Genomic DNA, 20,197 nt, shown 5'->3' with positions numbered 1-20,197 from the left:
CCTCAGCTCTTCAGCTCAAGGCTAGCGCTCTACCACTTGAGCCACAGCACCACTTCTGGCTTTTTATTTTTTGCTTATGTGGTACTGAGGAATCGAACCCAGGGCCTCGAGCAGGCAAGGCAAGCGCTCTACCGCTGAGCCACCTTCCCAGCCCTTTATTTAGTCCTTTATCACTTCTAAGACAAGAAACTTGGAATATTTTCACTTCACTAACTCCTTCAGACCTATGTTCATTGTTTAGTGATTATTTTATTCTACATTTAAATTCCACAGGACATAATTGTTACCCCATGAGATCAATATATATTTATGTTTAATCACTTAATTATTATTGCTACTGTTCTTCATTGTTCTTTGCACCTCTAAGTGTTGAACTGGTATAAAAGTCTACTATCGTTACTATTTCCTTTAATATAGATGAGCTCAAGATAATTTTAATGTTTTTGATTTTTCCTTTTTGAGATAGCTTTTTGGTGGATATAAAATTTGTGGTAAGCGGCTGTTTTGGTGTTGTTGTTTTACTAGCAATTTGAAGATAGCATTCCATTCCACTTCCTTCTGGTTCCTATTGTTTCAGTTAAAGAGTCCCTTGTCAGTCTTCCTTTAAGGATGAAGGAACATCTTGAACTCCAACTGCTTTTCGAGCTTTGCTACAGAAGTTTTACTATGTTGAAATATTTTTGTACTCATACTGATTGGTGTCCTAGGGCCTCTCCATTCTGTGGCTTTGTATCATTTGTTAGTTTTGGGATATTCCCAGTCACTGAATTGTTTCTCCCATTTGTCTTTCTCTTCTACTGAACTTGTAGTTGCCTGTATACTAGGCCTTTCTACCATATTTTGTGTTTTCACAAGCTTATCCTTATTTTCTATTCTTTTGACTCTCTAGATTTATTATTGCTGTTAATCATTATTATTTTCATGTTGAGGATTCAATCTAGGGGCCTCATTGAGCTGCTACATAATCCCAGTGCTACACAGCTGGTATTTTCTTTTACCCAATTTTCTAGTTCACTAATTCTCTCTATAGTACTATCTTTTTATTGAACCCATCCACTGTTTTTTTTTAAATAAACAGCCACTACATACCACTAATTCACCCATTATTAACATTCAATGGTTTTACTAATATATGCAATCATGCAATAAAAGCTTTCACCAAATCCAATATTAAAGTATTTGCATCTCAGTCAATAAACCATTCAGTTCAGAGGTCCTTTTGATTCCTATTTATGATGTTCATTTCTCCAGGAAAAAAAAAATTCAATCTAGTCTTTAAATTCTTTGGACATATTAATTGGTTAATTTCATCATATTAATCATAATCATTAGACCCACAAGCTAAGCTCACCCCTCTGGGCTTTTCATCACTAATTTATCCTCCTGGATCTTAGATCTACAGTTCTTCATTGCCTTAATGGTTCACCAATGCTTCCAAACTGATTCCTTCCCCCCTTCCCATTTTAATTTTAAGCTGCTTTTCTCATTAGAGGAGTTGATCTGAGAAACATACTTAGACACATTGATGACCATTGTATGCTAAGTGACCATAACCTAGCTAACACTTAAAGATGTACTCCAGGTGGGCAATTACTGGAACAATAGACATATATCAAAACTATCACAAACAAATTGTTTTAGCCAGATTGTATAACCATCCCAATAATAATACATATCTTTTCTTTTTTTCCTTTTTTTCTTTTTGTCAGTCATGGAGCCTGAACTCTGAGCCTGGGCACTGTCCCTCAGCTCTTCAGTTCAAGGCTAGTGCTCTACCCCTTGAGCCACAGTGCCACTTCCGTTTTTTTTTCTGCTTATGTGATACTGAGGAATCAAACCCAGGGCCTCATGCATGCAAGGCATGAGGCCTCTACCACTGAGCCACCTTCCCAGTCCCTACATATCTTTTCTTTAAAAAATGTAATTTAAAAATCACATCAGAGGGGCTGGGAAGGTGGCTCAGTGGTAGAGCACTTGCCTTGCATGCATGAGGCCCTGGGTTCAATTCCTCAGCACCACATAAGCAGGGAAAAAAAAGCCAAAGTGGTACTGTGGCTCAAGTGGTAGAGCGCTAGCCTTGAGCTGAAGAGCTGAAGGACAGCACCCAGGCCCAGAGTTCAGGCCCCATGACCAGACCCCAAAAAAAAAAAAAAAATCACATCAGAGCACCAGTGGCTAACGCCTGTAATCCTAGCTACTCAGGAGGCTGAGATCTGAGGATCTCAGTTCAAAGCCAGCCTAGGCAGGAAAGGCCATGAAACTCTTATCTCCAATATACCACCAGGAAACTAGAAGTGTTGTTGTACCTCAGGTGGTAGAGCTAGGCTAGCCTTGGGCTGAGGAGCTGACGGACAGCACCCAGGCCCAGAGTTCAAGCCCCATGACTGACAAAAAACAAAAATCACATTGGCTATATGAAGAATATAAGATTGTGTCCTTTGTATTGACTACTTAACACTAAATATAGAAATAAATACATAGTCACTGTAGAAGAGACAGCTCAGCAGTTCACAGTATCTGGAAGAGAAACTACTATTAAAATAGCTTGCCAGTTCCTGGGCCATATATCTCATTCATGTCCTGAGCTGAGATTTGGTACCTTAATATAGTTTGGGAAACTTTAGCAATGAAGACAAAGGCTTTTCATTTTTTTCATAAAAATATGTTAGAGTAGTTTTAGATAATTCCTGAGGAGACATTATATACAATGTACAAGTCCAATGCTCCTTTCTCTTCTGTTTTAAAATGTTACATTTTGCTCTCTGTTCAAAATCCTGTCACCTATCCCATGAAACGAACAAACAAATGAACAAAAACACATAGCAAGTGAGTTGTTGTCTTAGCTTTTGAGAGCTAGAGCTGCCTCTTCGGTCAACTTGTCAAGTCAACTCCTCTGGCTGGCTCAAGGCCTGAACTAGGCCCAAGAATTTGCTCAATCAAAGGAAACAGGGCTGACGTGTGACTACCCACCCCTCAACATCTTGTATTTTACACTCTGTCCCTTCCTGGAATTTTGACGATGCTATTCAGGATATCACTTCCAATTCTTAATCTGCATATTTCAGATGGCTTGATTCAAAACAATGTTTGGGATACACAGAGTCCAACATTTTTCCAAAACACAGGCTTTATTGGCACCTAAAGTAATTTGCCACATGGATTGTGTTTATATCGTAGCAGGTGGATAATAGATTAGAGTTACAAAGGTGTCAGGGTAATTTCCCATCCCTGGTACACTGCTGTCGAGAAAGAAAAGTCCTCAGTAAAAAAACAAAACAAACTATGATTTCAACCATTTAACTTAGGCCCATATGTCACTGTCATTTACTAAGCAACAGAAAATAAAAATGAGGTATTGGAAACATTGAACCTAGCAACAAAATAATGAGTTCAAGTCAAGTACAGGGTAATATTGAGGGCAATAACCTAGGATCCAGTTCAGCTGCAATTTTCTGTTAGCCCTGGGGAATACTTAGTAGCCAAGCTCCTTTGCTTGTTGGTCTGTGGAACAGGGGCCCCTTATGCAAACTTCCCCAAACCAAATTAAGGCTCTGGGATTTCTACTAAAGGACTTGAGATAGCACTTAGCTTTTTTCCTTATGTCATACTAATGGCTTGGGGCCTCACCACCACTCTATCAGTCAATGTCAACTGGAAATGTCTTTCCCCATTTAAAGCAGCTTGTCCACACTCCCTCATTTCATCATCTCAAGGCCAGGGTCTTATCTGTACTGCTTTTTTATCCTGTGCCCAGATCCTCAACAATACCAGGATCAGCATGCAACAGATACAGCCTGGCTGAAGGAACGGAACGAGTTCTCAGACCAATCCAAAGGCACAAGGAAGGACTCACTCCAACACTGAGAAGAAATCACCCATCAAATCTCAAGAAAAGTTGAGGGAATCAGACAGTGCATCCCTTGGAAATCATGCTGCCGAACTCCTAAATACACTAGTGGGTATTTCCTAAGCAAAATAATATGTCTTCATTCAGAGGTTTTGGTGCTTTTTTTGTTTTGTGTTGTGGTATGTTTATTTGTACAGGTGGGGTTAAGGTCTTACCTGGCTTCAAAATTGAAATAATCCCAGCAGATTCAAAATTACTACATGCTGTTGTTTAAAACAGATTCAAAAACTCAGTAACTGTGAAATGAAATGCACAGATTGCTACTTAAAATGCACAATTAAGAATAATAATTGAGATCATCCTTAGGGCTGAGATTACAGGCAGGAACCACCACATCTGGCCAGAGATTTGTTTTTCTAAGTGTATACTGTGTATACAGAACTGAGGGGTAGGGAATATTTTTAAAAACCCAGCACCAAAATCACCTTCGAGGAATATATCATATACTTGGTGATTTAGACTGTACAAGCATGAAATAAGTCTGGATAATTAAATTCTAAGCTTGGTAGCGCTGATGCTGAGTGGAATGGAAGCTCAGAAAAGTGGGAGATCAAGTTGGGCTGAGGTTTTGGAGAGAAACTACATGGCAGACACCAGCTACTTATCAAACCAGTATCTGCCTCTTCCTGGGATGCATCTAGACTACATTTCCCAGCAACCCTCTTGGCACAGAGATGTGGCCATCTTACCAAGAACTAGCTAAAGCAATGGGACAGGAAGTGAAATAGGTCCCAGCTTGGTCTGACCAATAAAAACTAGTCACTCAGGAGTCACCATGTTCTTTCCCCTTTCCGCTGGTGTATCCTAATAAGCTTGTGACCATAAGAACTGTGGGTTGAAAAATGGCAGAGCACTAAAATGGGAAGTGCTTGGTACTCTAAATCAACCTATGACAGAGAAGATCTCCACAAACCAGATCACCCATTTTCAATAGGTAAGAAACTTACATTGTTTTCATTCATTGCACTATTTTGCATTTGTTGATGCAGGCAGTATTAATGAATATAATTGAGAGCTTAAAATGAGATGAATGTGGAAGGAAGTGATATTTTGGCCAGGTGCTGGTGATTGATTCACTCCTATAATCTTAGCTACTCAGGAGGCTGAGATCTGAGGATTACAGTTAGAAGACAGCTCCCATGAGGAAGCCAATAAGAGTCTCATTTCAATTAACCACCAAAAAAGCCAGATGTGGCTCAAGTGGTAGAACTTTTGAGTTTCTCTTTTTACTATGTAGGGATAGCAGACAACACAAACCAAAGGCCTACCAAGAAACAGAGTGTAATAAAAGGTACTCAACTAAAGGGACTCCAAGTCTTTACCAACATGTCCTGTCTCAAAATGAGTGCTAAGCAGAAGAGGGAAGGTCTTTAATAAAAGCCTGTAGCCACAAGGCAGCCCTCACATGGGTTTGGAGGATAGATTTTGATCACTGTTACCCCCAAAACTCCTCAAGTTAAGAATTTTAAGTCTTAGCTTTGCTGGTTGGTAATAATTTCGGAAACCTGGCAAAAACAAGTGCTATTTCTAGAGAAATCCACCTTCAATGAAAACCTCAAAGAATCATACTATAGTCTCCATCACAAAGTGACAGTAAAATAAAACAAAGCAAAACAACACACAGAAGCACACAACACAACAAAGCAAAGCACCATGAGCAACACTTAGCAGAAACAAGATAATGTGTAAATATGAAGTCTTTGTGAGTTTGGATTGAACACTGAATTAGAAAAAAAGACATCAAATAGAAAAATAAATGTTTAGAAGCTAGGTGCTGGTGGCTCTTATGTATTATCCTAGCTACTCAGGAGGCTGAGATCTGAGTATCGTAGTCTGTGAGATTCTTATGTCCAATTGACCACCAAAAATCTGGAAGTGAAGCTATGGCTCAACTGGTAGAGCACCAGCCTTCAGCACAAAAGCTAAGAGAAATCAACCAGGCTCCAGTTCAAGTCCCAGAACTAGCTAAAAAATAAGTTAAATAAATAAATGTTTAGATAATAATGGAAGAGGACAAATATATAAGAAGTGTGCAAGACTGGATAGGTGAGACACAACAGAATAGAGAAGACTGAAGAAATTGTCTAGAATTTAGGATATGAAGAAATAGAAAATATGAAAGGGAAGTTAAAACACGGAGAGAATAAAGAACAAAAGTCTAACACATTTGTCTTAGAGAAAAAAAATCCAGAATATGGACAATACTCTGAGACTCTTCCAGAATTGATGAAAAATTCTATTTACAAACTTAGTCTCCAAAACTCATAGGAAATAAATACATTAAAAAAATACCACAATAAAGTACTTGTGATTAAATTGCAGAAAGCCAGAGACTATTTTAAAAACATTCATAAAATACTCTGGAAGAAAGAAGACCATCAACACAAATGACAATTAGAACTAACATTGATTTCTCTTTCACAGAGATCAGAAAACAAAGGAACATTTCTAATATGCTCAGCGAAAAGTATTGCTTTTATACCTAGCAAAGTTTTGCTCAAGACCTATGATCACTCTATTGTAAGAACATGCTGAAAAAAGATATTTTCCATCAAACAATAACTGTCAGTTTCTTTAATTTATTTTCATTATATGAACTGATGTGGATATGAAGGAATTAAAACTATGAAACATAGTAAGAATAAACACACATTTTCAGTTTCACACAATAATGATAATGTCTAAACTTTCTGACCTCTGGGATTTAAAATAACTATAACTGTAAATCTGAGTACAATGGGACCTCAATTGGAGGAAAAGGGGAGTTAAGGGCCACAGTTTCTCATGTTTATTTGGGAGAAAAAAATACTAATTAGCTTTAGGCTTTGATAACTATTCATACTAAATTTCTAGAGGACCAGTAAGAGAATCCTAAGAGTATAGAACTATCAAATGCCTACAGGAAAATAAAATGAAATAGGAAAAAAAGTCCTAATCAATTCAACAGAAAGCAAGAAATAAAAAAAGGAAATATAGAAGAGGCTGGGAAAATGGAAAGAACAAATAAGATTGAAAAAATAAACTGGAATATATTTGTAATTACAATATAAGTGTTGGGTTAATAGGTAATTACTGACTATATGAAAACCACCTCCAGCTATATGTCATATAAAAGATGGCTCTTGCTTACTAGGGAACAAAGGGCTTTAAAAAACACAGAGAAGGGAGAAACAAGTATCAGCAAAAACAAATCAAAGGGAAGTCCCATTGTCGTCTCATATTTTTACATTCGCATCAGACAAAATGCACTTGAAAGCAAAAAGCATTCTGAGAGGTAAAGAGCATTACTTCATATACAGAAAAGGTTCCATTTCCCAAGAACACAGAAGAATTCTAAATGTATATGTACCAAACAGAAAGGAAAAAAAAAAAACCCAACCGTCTACTAGTGGGAGATCTTAATTCATATCCTTTAGTAGGAAATAGACTTAGCCAAGAATCAAAAAGTAGAAAAGATTTAACCAATCCTGTTAACAAGCTTGACTTAACGTTAAAGGGATGGCATCGTGAGATCCCAGGACTGCCCATCTGCAGGAAACCATAGATTCACCCATGGGCATAGCTGCACAAACAGCACCCCATGGGCACGAGACCTGGCTCTAGAGAGCCTCAGCCACCCAGCAGAGGATGCCAAATTAGCCGCATCTCTGTAAGAAATAAAAAGAAGCCAGGTGACAGTGACTTTCACCTGTATTCCTAACTACTCAGGAGGCTGAGATCTGAGGACTGTAATTCAAAGCAGTCCAGGCAGGATATTCCATGGGACTTCTATCTCCAATTAACCACTAAAACAAAAACAAAAACAAAAAACGAACAACAAACAAAACAAAACTGGAAGTGGACATGTGGCTCAAAGTGGTACAGCATTAGCCTTGAGCAACCAAGCTCAGGAACAGCACCCCAGGCTCTGAGTCTCAAGCCCTCGGACTGGCACCAAAAAAATAAAATAAGTGAAAGGAAGAGTAAGTTCCATACCCTCTCCCACACATCATCACAGACAAAAAGAAATTGGGGCCAGGTTAAGTGAGCAGTCATGGGTGAGGCTAGATTATAGAAAGACTTAAAACAATTAGGTAATGGAGAACAGATGTGGTCAAGGTGGCATCTGGAAGCCACCCTTGATTCTCAGTGGAGGGAGAGATTGACATGATGATACAAAGAGCTCAATAACTTGAGTTGACTTAGCCTTCCCAATCATCCCTTCAGGGTTCCTGCTTGCCTGAGTTTCATTTCCCTATTACTTATAGAAACAGAACAAAAGACTAGAACCTCAGGTTAAATGGTTCACATGGCTAAAGTCACATAGCAGTCAGTAGATAATATGGGGGCAAGTTTCTTGAATGAGAAGTAGAGCATTTGGGGAGTGGTTTGGTGAGAAAACTTCAGGAGTAAAGAAAAGAAAGGGAGGTTGGGAATGTGGCTCAGTGGTAGAGTGCTTGCCTACCATGCATGGAGCCCTGGGTTCAATTCCTCAGTACCACATACACAGAAAAGGCCAGAAGTGGTGCTGTGGCTCAAGTGGTAGAGTGCTAGCCTTGAGCAAAAAGAAGCTCAGGGACAGTGCCCAGGCCCTGAGTTGAAGCCCAGGACTGGCCAAAAAGAAAAAAGAAAAGAAAGTAGAAGGGCTGAGGAACAGGTCACTTGTCCATTGTGGGAGAGAGGCGCTCAGAGTCCAGAAGAGATGGGGGAAGAGGGGACAGAGAACACAGGAAAGGAGCCTTGGGGAAAAATTATAGATGCACATTAACCAAGACTTCTGGCCTCAGAGATGAGGATGATGATTGTAACAGAGCGAGAAGAAAAAGACTGCTTTAATAACTCTGAACTTTCATGCTATTTCTTTTGTTCCCATTCTTCAGACTGAAAAAAAAAAAACCACGCTTGCTGGATCTTCATTCATGTTGAAGTTCAAAGGACTATTAAAAGGATATTCTTTTGACACATCTGCAGTTGTACAGTCCGTCCATGGCTGTGCAAGGAGCTAAAGAACGCGGAATGGTGGTTGAAGCTACTCAGGCGCTGCATCATCCCTTATAGGCCTTACATCCTAGTGTCCGGCCCAGGGCACCCAGATGTCCCTGAGCAGCTCTGAGGTACAGCCTGGGCTGCCTGCTCCAGTCAGGGTTCAGCGACTCCTGACGGCAGGCCCATGCCCGTGATGTAGAAAGCCAGGTCCTACATGGGGTGTCCCCCCTCATCCTCCCTGGACGGTCTCCAAAACCAACTGCCCACCCTCCGATTCTCTGAGCAATCTAAACCAAAGCAAGATGCCTAAGAGTCCAGCAAGGAGCTCAGGGAGAGGGCCACGCCTCAGGCTGTGCAGATCAGTTTAGAATTCAAACTTCAGTGGAGCTACGTTTACATTGCCAGTGTCAGAGCAGGTGGTATGCAGTCTCCAAGTGATTGCCTCATCCTTCTATCCTTGTATCCTTACTGCATATGATTGGGATGCAGTAGTTGCTCAATTTACCGTATGTGTGTGTGTGTGTGTATGTGTGTGTATATATATATATATATATATATGTATATATATATATGTTTGCCAACTTACCATACATATTTATACATATATATGTGTGTATATATATACATATATATGTCATCAGTGCTTCTCTTCATCAATGCCTTAAAATGATTTTACTCATGTGAAGCACATCAAAACCCATCTGTGAAATATGAAATGTCCCATCAAGTCCTGTCCCTTCACCTGACCCCTTCTAGAGCAGTAGGAAGGACCAGAAACCTCCTTCATTGAAATTGTGTACCAGGTTCCAATTCCTCTCACATGTTCTAAGGCACTGTGCCATGATTAGTCAATGCCTTGGCTTGTAACATCCCTTGCGTTAGCAAGAACCAGAGCATGCTGCTTAGAAAAGGAATCATGCTGATGAGCCCCCCCTCCCCACTTCAGCTGTATAAATCTACATGGGATCCATATGATTTAGTGGTAGGGGGTGTTGGGGGAGGACCTTCTGGACATCTTTCTGTCTGATGGGCTAAACCCAGTGGGTTGGTTTGTTTTTGTACTAGTATACTAGGGCTTTAAACTCAGGACCTTGTACTCTCTTAGCTTTTGTGCTCAAGGCAGGTGCTCTACCACTGAGCCATGCCTCCACTTCCAGCTTTTAGCTGGTTAATTGGAGATAAGAGTCTTATAAACTTTTCTGCCCAGGTTGGCTTTGAACTACAATCCTCAGATCTCAGTCTACTGAATAGCTAGGATTATAGATGTGAGCCTCCAGTGCTCAGCTATTTGGTATTTTTTGTTTTGTTTTGGTTTGGTTTTGGTTTTGGCAGTAATCAAAACTGAATTCAAGGTCTCATGCTTGCCAATCAGGTGCCCTACCACTTGAGTCATGCTTCTAGCTCCTTTTTAGGTTGGCTGTGTTCAAGGGAGGTTCTCTCTTTATGATCCTCCTATTCATGCTTCTCCTTGTTGCTGGGGCTAGCAGGTATGTGCCATTGTGCCAGCCATTGGTTGAGATGGAGTATCATGACCTTTTATGCCAGCCGTCAGCCAACCTAGAACTGTGATCCCCTCATCTCCACTTCACAAGTATCTACGATGACAGGCTTGAGCCACTGTGCCCAGCTTAAACTAGGTGTTTTTAATCTGAAAGAAATCCAAGAGACCTCACTGTATTTGCACACTGGAGTTTGCTGAGCCATTCATATAAATTCTAAACATGAACATGTCTAGGAAATCTATTCTTATGGCTTAGAAATGCCACGAACAGACTGGATATAATGTATTGGTAATTCAGGAAAATCCTATTCTATGACGGAGCCTTTTGTTTACCAAGTAAGTGAATGTGCCGGGAGGTGGATGAAGGGAAATCTAAATGATGAGGAGAAATAAACACCAAGAGCTAGGCATCGGTGGCTCACACCTATAATCCTAGCTACTCAGGAGGCTGAAATCTGACAACTGTCATTCATAGGCAGCCTGGGCAAAAAAAGTCCCCATGAGACTCTTATCTCCAATTAATCATTCAGACAACCAGAAGTGGAGCTGTGGCTCAAAATGGTAGAGCGCTAGCCTTGAGAAAAGAGCTTTAGGACTAGAGCCTATGACTTGAGTTCAAGCCCCAAGACCAACAGCAAATTAAAGAAACACCAAGAAAGGAGTTTAACCTGTCATTATGGTCAGTCAGCTATGTGAACACAATCAAGAGGCAAAAATCCTATTTTTGGCCAGAATCACAAGAGGCAAAAATCCTATTTTTGGCCAGAGTCACAACAAACAGCCCTCATCCCAGTCAGTGTGCGATTTATCCAGAAAGAGAGTCCATTTCTAGTATGGAAGAAGATACCATCACTGGGGATAGAAACAGTCAGGACAAGAGTTGTTTGGTGGCCAGTGGGTAGAAAGTAACTGGAACAAGGAGCTGGGGACTGGAACTGAGAACTGATTGGCTTGCTCAGAACAGGTAGCTCTAAGAAAGCAATTACCTCAGTTTCTTCAGTTGGGGAACGGCATGTGAATGCAAAGTAAAACATGACTATTCTGGGGGCTGGGAAGGTGGCTCAGTAGTAGAGTGCTTGCCTTGCATGCATGAGGCCCTGGGTTGCATTCCTCAGCACCACATAAGCAGGAAAAAAACAAGCCAGAAGTGGTGCTGTGGCTCAAGTGGTAGAGCACTACCTTGAGCTGAAGAGCTCAGTACAGCACTCAGGCCGAGTTCAGGCCCCACGACCGACAAAATAAGTAAGTAAAAAATCTTCAAACATGACTATTCTGAGAATCATCATCCATAATGCAGGAAACAGCACCTGAAACACCAAGGTCCTTTCTCAGTGTGATATGATTTGTGTGTGTGTGTGTGTGTGTGTGTGTGTGTGTGTGTGTGTGTGTGTGTGTGTCTGTGTGTCTGTGTGTCTGTGTGTCTGTGTGTGTGTGTGTGTGTGTGTGTGTGTGTGTCTGTCTGTCTGTCTGTCTGTCTGTACTGGGGCTTTAACTGAGGGCTTCCCATTCTCATTCAGGCTTCATGCTTGATGCTGGTGTTCTACCACCTAAGCCACACTTCTACTTTGGGCTTTTTTTCTGTTGAATCAAAGATAAGAGTCTCTCAAGCTGGGTGCCAATGGTTCACACCTGTAATCCAAGCTACTCAAAAGGCTGAGATCTGAGGATCCCATTTCAAAGGCAGCCCAGGCAGGAAAGTCCATGAGACTTTTGTCTCCAACTAAACACCAGAAAACTAGAAGTGGTGCTGTGGCTCAAAGCAGTAGAGTGCTAGCCTTGAGCAAAAATTCCTCAGGGACAATGCCCAGATCAAGTTCAGGCCCCACAACTGACATTAAAAAAAAAAAAAAAAAAAAAAAAAGTCTTTCAGCTATGGCTGCCCAGTCTGGCTTTGAACCACAATCCTCAGTGCTCAGCCACTGTAAGTAGCCAGGATTCTAGGTCTGCGCCGCGGTACCCTTTTCAATATCATCCACTGGTGCCAGTCTCACCAGAGTTACTTAGGTCTTTTTCAAAAGACTATTCTACCAGGCTGAATCTGGTCACAAAAATCGACAGGACTAGTCCTTATACAGCCAGGATTGCAGGTGAAAGCCCCTGGAAGTGTTAACATGTCCTGAATCAGAAAATGTCAGGGTGTGAAGATATCTCATAGGTGATCTAAACCTTGCCTTGTAGAATATACTAAAAATCCCTCTTGCCACTGGGGCTGGCTGCCCTCCAAATCACGGCACCAACATACACGGTACCTCATTTGCAGAAATCCTCCATGAATCCCCTTAGCCATGGCCTGGTACTGGGCCACTGTGCATTCATCGAGTCACAGAGTAAGCCCCCAAGGCCTTTGGAGTGCAGTGCCCAGTTGTAAAGCAGCTGTGTCCGCACATTCGCTATACACAGGCCTTGGGACCGACCGCCCATTGGCTTCTTGTGGCGGTGGTGGCCTGAAGTCTTCCTTGCAGTGTAGGGAGGAGGAAGAGGGGGGAGATGGCCTTAAACAGCCTAAGGGGGGGGGGGGGAAGCTGCATGCAGCGCAATTCAATAAATAAATGGTATCCACAATCATGTTCATCTACTACCGCAGCCAACTATTTTGTGCTTAGAGACCAGTTTCATCTTTAGAAAGGAAATAAAAAAAAAAAAAAAGGAAAAGAAAAGCTTGGAGCTCTGTGGCTCCCAGGAACACTGATTAGAAGGACAATGGAAGTCACTGCAGAAATGTAGAGAAGGGTCTGTCCTTTCTACTTGTGCAGACACCCAACTGTGGAGCCTCTAGAAAAAAATCAATGCTAGGAGATTGGCTGTGTTCTTTAAGAAGCACAATTGGGCGACAGACACTTTGCCTGAATCCTGGGCTGATTACCTCCTAGCCAGTGAGAATGTGAATGAAACAGTCCAGAAAAGCAAGGAAGGAGGAAAGGGGAAAGGGGAAGGGGGAGGGGAGGAAGGGAACCCACAGCGATTCCCCTCTGTCCTCTGCCTCTAGAAAGCCTTCAAACTCTGGGTTCCAAAGTGAACAAGTGAGCTCCATTTCCATGCGGCATCTTGCAGTACAATCTCATAATAAAGGAGATAATGTGGGTATATTTGATGATACTCAAGTATCATCTGTGTGTTATCATTTGACTCAACACTCAAAAATACTACCGAGTCTCTGCCAAGCAGATTTATATAGCTTGGCAAACTTTCATTTCGTGAATGACACTAAATAGGAAATTATTTTCACTGACTAATAGAAGAACAGCAGTAGGACAGACTCTAAGGTGACAATAAATAATACCCATGCCTTCTAGTAAAACTATAGTGAATGTCAGATGCTAGTGGCTGTAATCCTAGCTCCTCAGGAGGCTGAAAAACAAGAGGATCCTGGTGTGAAGCTAGACTGGGCAGAAAAGTGTAGGAGACTTCATCTCCAAATAACCAATTAGGCAGGGGCTTGAGCTTGCCGAGCAGAAGTTCTAACAGTTGGGCCATGACTCTAGCCCTTTCCCCTTCAGTTACTTTTCTAGATAGGGTCTCATGCCTTTGCCCAGAGCTAGCCTTTACCATGATCATAACAGCTATGCTTCCTGGGTAGCAAGGATTACAGAGGTGCCTCCACTGCCCAGTAAGATGGGTCTTGCTTGAACTTTTTACCCAGGTTACTGGGTAAAAAGTTACTGATCTTCTTACCTGGGTTAACTCCAAGTTATGATCCATGTACTACCATATCTGGCTTAAGAGCTCTATTTTTATTCAATTCATATGTTAGGGTCTTGCAGAAGATTCCATTTGGTGCTGAACATTAAACACACATGTCTGTAAACCATTGCAATAAATGGTCCTCTCGCGCCAGGCTCTCTGAAGCCCACTTACCAGGCTGAAAATGGAGATCCACACACTCTTGTCCCTCCCTGTCTCCACCCTTTTCTCCTAGAAACACACATGAATTGGAACAATTAAATGTACTTATTTTCAACATCCAAAAAAGAATTTAGTCTTTGAAGCAGTCAATGCTTTTGAAGTTAAGGTTTTTTTTTTTTGTTGTTGTTGTTGTTGTTTTTGCAGGTCATGGGGCCTGAACTCTGGGCCTGGGCACTGTCCCTCAGCTCTTCAGCTCAACGCTAGCACTCTACCACTGGAGCCACAGCACCACTTCCAGCTTTTTCTGTTTATGTGGTGCTGAGGAATCGAACCCAGGGCCTCATGCTTGCAAGGCATGCACTATACCGCTGAGCTACCTTCCCAGCCCCAAGGTTGGTTTTTTCCAATGTTCTCAGGGCTGGCTTTGGCTGCTCCTTCTCTCTTACCTTTGGCTAGGGCAATAACATTACCCTATATCTGACAACTTTTTAAATAATAATTATTATTATTAATTATTATTTTGGCCAGTCCTGGGCTTGAACTCCAAGCCTGGGCTCAGTCCCTGAGCTTTTGTGCTATAGTGCCCTATCACCGAGAGCTACAGCTCCACTTGGATTTTCTAGTGATTAATTGGAGAAAAGACTTCCCTGCCCAGGCTGGCTTTGAATCTCAGTCCTCAGATCTCAGCCTCCTGAGTAGCAAGGATTACAGACATGAGCTACCGAGCATCCGGCTGACATGTATTCTTTATGGACCGTTTTCTTAGAAGTGGGGAGGAGAATGAAGCTGTCTCGTTCCCTTTGCTTTCCTGCATTAATTCAAAATTGAGACTGGCATTTGGTTGTTATTTTGGAATAATTATTCAAAATTTGGCATCCCTATCAAAAAATGCCAGCTTCAATGACTACATGAGTAACGATCTGACAAATGAAAATGAATTGGAATTTCACTGAACATCTTGTTAATTTGTATTGGTAAAAGAAGTAGTCTGTGGTAGTGTAAGGATTAATTTTTTTCTAATTCCAAAGTCAAAAAAGAGATAAGCAGAAGTGAATTAATTATATTCCTCAAAAGTCCCTCTCAATGAAGTGTTCTGAGCAAACTCTGTGACAGACCGTGGAGAAGGAAGGTTCTAGAAACCAACAAATCCTATTCATTTCCTTCAGTTTGTAAAAACAGGCAACTGACATGTTTCCTGCAAATGAACATACCCACAGATAAGAAAGCTCCCTGCAGGAAATCCTACGAGACTGCTTGTGGCATTCAATATTACCTCTTTCACGCCACATTTGATCATTTCGAATTTTGAAATATATATAAAACCACACAAGTGACATGAAAGTCCTTGCATGACATACAAGTTAGCAAATTAACATTAAAACAGGAATTCTTCTACTTCCTCCCTTCCCTAATCAGTTGATGAAAACAGAAATTCGATGCTCTTTAAGATCAAACTGTAATTGGAGTAAGTTTAAACACTGACCATTTTCAATCAACTTAAAGCAAGGCTATGATAAATTACCACAACTGGAAGGAAGTTTGGGGCTTTTTTTTTTCTAAATGAATATCGGGAACATAATAGTTAAAGACTACTATGGACAAGAAGAGAAAACTATAAGAAATGTATTGGCTTTGTACTGATGATAAAGAGCTTTTTATGTGTGTATGTGAGATGGTACTTAATCTTCAACTCAGGGCCTCTCATTCTTAGTTTTTTCTACTCAAAACTGGAGCTCCACCACTTGAACCATACCTCCGCTTTACGCCTGTCAATTGGAGATAAGATCTGTCTGGGCTGGCTTCAAACTTTGATCCTCTAGTCTCAGCCTCCAGAGTAGCTAGGATAACAAACATGAGCCACTAGAGCTTGGCTAAGATGAGCTTTAAAGTTCAAGTTTAGGGAATGGTGACTCAGTGATTTTCCACGGGGGGGGGGGGGGGTGACAGGGAGGTGTCGGAACTCTTCTCTCTTCTTGTCATCATTATTATGAACATAGTAGAAATATTTTCCACTCTGGTTTTAAGAAACTCTGAAATATTCTAAAAATGAAAACATTCTACCCCATCCAAAAAAATAAAAATAGTTTTCCAAATCAACCAAATAATAGCATTTGCAGTTTTGAAAAGTTTCTTTCTTTTTTTTTTAAATTTCCATTTAGGAGTTGTTGTTTTGTTTTGTTTTTCTTTCACTCCTCAGCTACCAAGAACACCAGCATTCTACCCCAGAAAGCACTAGATGGCTTAGTCCCCACCCCCACACACAGTTTGAGGCTTTAGAATAGGATCCAACACAAACTGGGGTCTTTCAATTGCATGGCTGCTGTTCAACTTTGAACCCTCTGGCAAACAGAAATGATTCACCATCCCTTCCCCATTCACAGGTGACATTTGAATCTTGGTGGCTCACAGGAGAATTCTCATAGTAGACATACAAATCAGTGTGGTTCCAGAATTAAGTGCTCAGGTACATTCTCCCCAGCCTCCCCCTTGCACAACGCAAATGTGGCAAAATAAAATAAAATAAGCTCCAGTGTTTATCCTGGCTTTCAGGCATTCCCTAAACTCTTTTTGTTGTTGTTGTTGTTGCTGGTCCTAGGGCTTGAACTCAGGGCCTGGGTGCTGTCTTGGAGCTTTTTCACTTAAGGCTTACACTCTACCACTTGGGCCACAGCTCCACTTCTGTGTCTTTGCTGATTAACTGGAGATAAAGAGTATCACACACTTTCGTGCCCAGGCTGGCTCTGAACCATAATCCTCAGATCTCAGCCTCCTGAGTAGCTGAGATTACAGGCATGAGCCACTGAACCCCGATTCTGGATGATTTTCAATTATAAAAAACGTGATAAACACAGTTACAAAATCCAAGAGGCTGCATTTTTGGGGGGTTGTTGTTGTAAAATGACCTTGCTTTGAAGGTACAGTCTCAGGTTTCAATGTTGTGGGAAAGCTTAGAGAGCAGCCTGTTCCCTCAACATCTGGGAATGCTGGATTTTTGTTTTATTTTTTTAAGTGGTGGTCAGGGTAGTATTGGTACATGTGGTGGGGGTGGGGGTGGAGTGGGGTTACTCTTCTCAGTTTCCATGACAACCACTTCTCCACTCCTGGGTTATTAGATACCATCCACTTCCTGTGTCTAAAATGTTTTTTTAACCAATCAGAAAAGTGTTTATATTTAACAACTTCTGGGACTGTGTCTCTTTAATAAAGCACTTAAAGGCTTACATTTTGTTTAAGGCTTTACATGGTGGTGTCCAGCTATCACATTTCACAGCGTCTCTTCTGTTCACAAGCCTTAAATGTACATCGCCCTTTTGCTTGGAAGTGAAATGCGTGCAGCTCAAGGCAGATTCTTCTAACAGTGGGCAAGCTCGTTTTTTTGATTGTTTGCTTTTCATTGTCTTTTTTTCTTTTCCTGTCTGCAAGGCTTAGATTTAGTGTGTGGAACATGCTAATGGTCAAAACACTTAAATTACCAAAGTAATGACACAGTTAAGCACCCATCTGCTGATGTTGCTATTGAAATACTCTGATCAAACAGCAGTTAGAGAAAAAAAAAGATTAATAATAATTCTAAGTTAAACAACTTGCACTCTGCCACTGGAGGAGTGGAAATCATTGAGCAGGTACGGCAAGCGTGCTAACCGTCTATCAGTGGTAAGCTAGTGGCTGACGTCTGCAAGGAAATTTGTCACCAACATGGCCTACTTGATCTGGAGAGAAACAACAACAAACATTAAACACACATACATTAAAAAAAAATGCCTCTAGAGCAAAATGCAACCGGGATTTAAAAAAAAAAAAAAAAAAGCAATCTTGCAGAAAGCCCCGCCAAGGAGAAGCCTGATCTGAAATTAAAAGAAGATTTTGGGGGGTGACTGCCTAAGTCTCAATCTAATCAACCAATCAGAGAGTTGGAGCTGCGGTGGGTGGGTGTCTGTGCTTGTCTTCAGAGCTGGGCACCCTCTCTGGGGCTAGAGCTGCCCGATCAATGAAAAACCAGGGAACAAAAGGAAATCACAGGATCTCTTCCCAGAGCCCAAGGAAAGCGATCCCCCTGTTTCTCAATGAGCCAGACGCACCCGGCCGCCGCTGGGGAGGAATTCCTCCTTCCCTCCTCCTCCTTCCCTCCGGACCCAGACTCTCGCGGTTTGCCACGGGGTCCCAGCTGCTCCGCTCAGGTGCGCAGCCAGGCAACCCCTCCAAACCCATTAATGACCCCCACGGCTATCAACAACAACGACGACGACGACACACACCTCCCCCAGGATCACTACCTCCCCGTGCCATTCTCAGAGTAGAGACACAAGAACGGGAAGGAAGGAAGGAAGGAAGGAAGGAAGGAAGGAAGGAAGGAAGGAAGGAAGGAAGGAAGGAGTGAGTGAGTCTCTCCAGCCCTCTGGGCTGGCTAATCCCAGATCGTTTTTCCTGGGGCACAACGTCCCCCAATAAGAATAAAAATGTGATAAAAAGAAATTATTCTTGCTGCCCTCGACCCCCAAATAAATAAATAACACCACCCCCCTCTCCCCTCTGTGGAAGTCACCCCAGTTTCGGGGTGTCAGGGCGGGAGGGAGGAGGGGCGGGGGTTCACACGGGGTCCCCGGACCCACGGCTTTGCCACGGGTTTCGAACTGATCGCCGCACAGTTACGCGACGCTGGGCCCGCTGCCCCCGCCAAACTCCACGGCGAACGCCGCGGCCGGGGCCCTGGGGAGGAAACAGACGGGGGGGGGGAGGAGGGAGGGGAGGCGGGGACCCCCCCCTCCGCCCGAGCGGGTTCCCAGATGGCACGGACAGGGTCGTCTCGGCGGCGGGGACGCGGACCGCCCGCCCCGGCCCGCGCCCACGCCGACCCCGACGCCGACGCCGACGTGTGCTCGCGTCCCAGGCAGGCGATCGGCGGATCCCGCAGAAACTTTGTTTCGTCTTTAATGAACTTACTTTGGAGACCCAACTCCCGCGCCCCTCGGGGCCCCTCCCGCGGCCCGGGCTGGCGCTGCGGCCGCGGATCACCCCGCGCTGGGTGGGAGTGGCGGCGGGGGCCCGCGGAGGACCCGGCGCCGGGCGACCCCCGCGCCGCCGCCGCGCCGCCGCAGCCCGGCGACAATGCTGAGCCGCGGGCGGCCGCGGCGAGGACGGCCGCCCGGCCCCACGCTCGTTACCTGCGATCGCCGGCCCCGCGCTGCTCCTCGCGGCCGCACGGGGGTGGGGGGCGGCGGCGGCGGCGTGCACTCGCGGGGGGACCCCCGCCCCCCACCGCCGCCGGGTCGCGCCGTCTCCCGCCCGGCCGAGCTGCACCGAGCACGGCCGGAATCCCGGCTCCAGCGCCCGGCGCCCGCCCGGGGTCGGCGGCGCGGCTCCCACCCGGGCCCGGAGCCCCGCTGGGTCCTAGTGCGCGCCTGCCCGGCCCGGCCTCCCTGCGGCCGGCTCCCGCCGCCGCCGGTGCGCGCACGTACCTACCGGCAGGCAGCCGGCTCCCAGCCGGGTGGGCCTGCGGAGGGGGGGGGAGCGAGAGAGGAAGGGGGTCCCCTCCCCAATACCCGTGGACCCGCTTTGCTCTGTGCGGATGCCCGGGGGCTGAGGCACAAATCCTGGCTAGAGGATGGTGGGTGACCCGTGGGAAGAGCGCGCAGCCCCAGCGCGAGGGGTGCGAGGCTGGCGCACGCGGGTGTGCCCCCCGGGGCCGCGGCTGCGGGAGAGGAGACCCCACGACCGACCCGGGGAGACCGATTGCAGGAAGAGAACCAAGAACCACCCCACCCCCACCCCACCCCAGAAAAAGTTGGAAATCAGCCCTGAGTGAAACCCGTGCTCCCAAGCCCCGCTCCCCGTTAACCAGTCCTTCCGCGTTTGCGCCTTCACCTACTTTGTGAGATGCTGTTTTAAATAACAAAGCCCCATATGGCTAACCACTGTAGTCATTTGATTTTCAAAAGACCTCCAAAATCGCATCAAAATATGCACTCATGTGTCTCCTAACA

General features: G+C 43.9%; 1 protein-coding gene across 7 annotated transcripts in view; it reads right to left on the bottom strand.

The window, feature by feature from the left end:
- The window catches only part of Foxn3 (forkhead box N3), a 370,110-nt gene extending 350,632 nt beyond the window's left edge, over nt 1-19,478 (bottom strand). For 6 of the 7 annotated variants that reach the window (XM_070028584.1, XM_070028589.1, XM_070028585.1 and 3 more), the window contains exon 1: nt 19,379-19,478. The gene's annotated coding sequence lies outside the window, so the exon portion shown is untranslated. The remainder of the gene's footprint in view (nt 1-19,378) is intronic. The other variant, XM_070028593.1, reaches the window with a different exon arrangement.
- Between the last annotated feature and the right edge of the window lie 719 nt (nt 19,479-20,197).

The sequence above is a fragment of the Dipodomys merriami genome, unplaced genomic scaffold (genome assembly GCF_024711535.1).
Source record: "Dipodomys merriami isolate MVZ:Mamm:240054 unplaced genomic scaffold, mDipMer1.0.p SCAF_198, whole genome shotgun sequence".
NCBI classification, from domain to species: domain Eukaryota; kingdom Metazoa; phylum Chordata; class Mammalia; order Rodentia; family Heteromyidae; genus Dipodomys; species Dipodomys merriami.
Note: the sequence above shows the minus strand (reverse complement) of the source record. Positions and strands in the feature narration are given on the sequence as shown.